Raw genomic sequence first — 2,307 nt, 5'->3', positions numbered from 1 at the left:
TAAGGAATGTGTGCATATTTGTCCAAGAGGTGGCTGTGGGATTCCAACCCAGGCCCATCTGTGGTGAGTCAAGGGTCAGAGAGAAAATGGTTTCACTGTTTCCAAAAGAAGGAACACTGGAGGGGCCCGGGACTCCACACAGAGGGGAGACCTCGGTGGGTAATTGGAACTGTACTCTCATGAATTCAGTGCTGCAGCTGCTAATGAGGAAGAAAAGCGCACTGAGAGACCCAGCATGGTCACACAGGGACCTCGGAATTGCTCAGATTTCTGGGGAGAAAACCTGGGGAGAAGGCTGAGTCAGGCAGATCTGAGATCCAATCCCAGCTAGTCATTTCTAGCAGTGTGGCCTTAGATGAGTCACTGACCCTCTTTGAGCTTCAGTTTCCTCAGTGATGATGTGAGGGTGATACTCATAAACTACTGCAAATATTACAATAAGTAATGTAAATGTGCCTTGCTACCAAGTCCCTTTCCTTCCATCCCCTACAGAAGGAGAGGATCGTGTGTAACTGAGCCCAGATGCCAGAGTGGTGCAAATCTGTTGGTATAGTACCAGGATGCTCAAAGCATGGCAGAGGTTTCTCTCTCTCTCTCTCTCATGGCAGGGTGGAGGAAGGTCATGTTTAGAGCAAAAGTGTCAAGAAAGGGCCAAAAAAGAGTCCTCTACTGGAACAGACGGAATAATGATGACAGATGACAGAGGGAACACAATTCCCAACACCCGTTCTCTACCCATTTCTCTCCTAAATCAGATATTTAAAGTGGAAATGAAAGCACTGAAGTTCTGGAAAAGTGAGAATCACATCTATAGCCCATTCATTCAGTGACTTCTGGTCTCCACCCCATGAAGTTCAGCATCGAGGGACCTTGCACAGATGGTTGTGGTAGCATTTTCCCCGGTCTGTGAAGAATCCTGGAGAACAGAAGGGAAGCAAAGACTGGAGGTGAAAATAGGAGCTTCCAGTCTTTAGGAGGAGGGAAAGATCAGTTTTCAAAACTCCAGGCCTGAACCCCACCCCCACACCATTTTGGAAGGTGAGCAAGGAAAGCAAGGGTCATCAGGAGCTAGCTGAGGTTTGGTAACCCCTGACTCAGTGGGCACGGGCATCACCTGGAAGACGGTCAGCACTGCTGAGAAGGTCAGCCCACTCCAGAACTACTCATCACAGCGTTCATTTTAACAAGATTTCAGGGGTGATTCGAATGTACGTTCAAGACTGCAAAAAACTTCACAAGAGAAAATTGGATCTACATTGCGATCGTGGATTGTGCTGGTCATTTCACAATATATACAAATATTGAATCATCATTATGTTGTACACCTGAAACTAATACAATGTTATATGTCCATTGTACCTTAAAAAGAGAGGGAGAGAATTAAAAAACAAACAAACTAAAAAACAACAGATGCCTGTATGGGAAAGGAATCTAAAAAAAAAAAGTGGATATATGTGTGTGTATAACTGATTCATTTGTTGTACACTTGAAACTAACAGCATTTTGCTGTGCTAATCAGAGTTATGCTGTGCTTAGTGGTGTCCAACTCTTTGGGCCCCCATGGACTGTAGCCTGCCAAGCTCCTCTGTGCATGGGATATTCTCCAAGCAAGAATACTGGAGTGGGTTGCCATTTCCTTCTCCAGGGGGTCTTCCCAACCCAGGGATTGAACCCAGGTCTCCCTCATTGTAGGCAGATTCTTTACCATCTGAGCCACCAGAGAAGCCCAAGAATACTGGAGTGAGTAGCCTGTCCCTTCAGGGGATCTTCCTGACCCAGGAGTCAAACTGGGCTCTCCTGCATTGCAGGAAGATTCTTTACCCGCTGAGCTACCCGGGAAGCCTGGATCAACTATACTCCAACATAAATTAAAGCAAAACAAAACAAATAGATAGACAAGCACAGCTTGACCTGTCCTTAGACCCTCTACAAGGTGATTGATTTGTAAATGTCATCTAAAGCTAGGAGTCTCTTCAGAGGCCTCTCCCTGTATGGAGGTTAGTGAGGAGAGGCACTGGCTTGGACCAGCAGCTTATTTGACTTGTTTTAAACCATGAGTTTCCAGGAAGTCTTTTCCTTTGAAGAGGCAGTTCAGTTCAGTTCAGTCGCTCAGTTGTGTCTGACTCTTTGCAACCCCATGAATGGGGACCCCATGAATGGGGTCAGTGGGACCCCATGAATGACTCTTTGCGACCTCCCTGTCCATCACCAACTCCCGGAGTTCACTCAAACTCATGTTCATCGAGTCGGTGATGCCATCCAGCCATCTCATCCTCTGTCGTCCCCTTCTCCTCCTGCCTCCAATCC

The sequence above is a fragment of the Bison bison genome, unplaced genomic scaffold (genome assembly GCF_000754665.1).
Source record: "Bison bison bison isolate TAMUID 2011002044 unplaced genomic scaffold, Bison_UMD1.0 scf7180017864093, whole genome shotgun sequence".
NCBI lineage: Eukaryota > Metazoa > Chordata > Mammalia > Artiodactyla > Bovidae > Bison > Bison bison.
The sequence above is the reverse complement of the archived record's forward strand: the minus strand, read 5'-3'. Positions refer to the sequence as shown.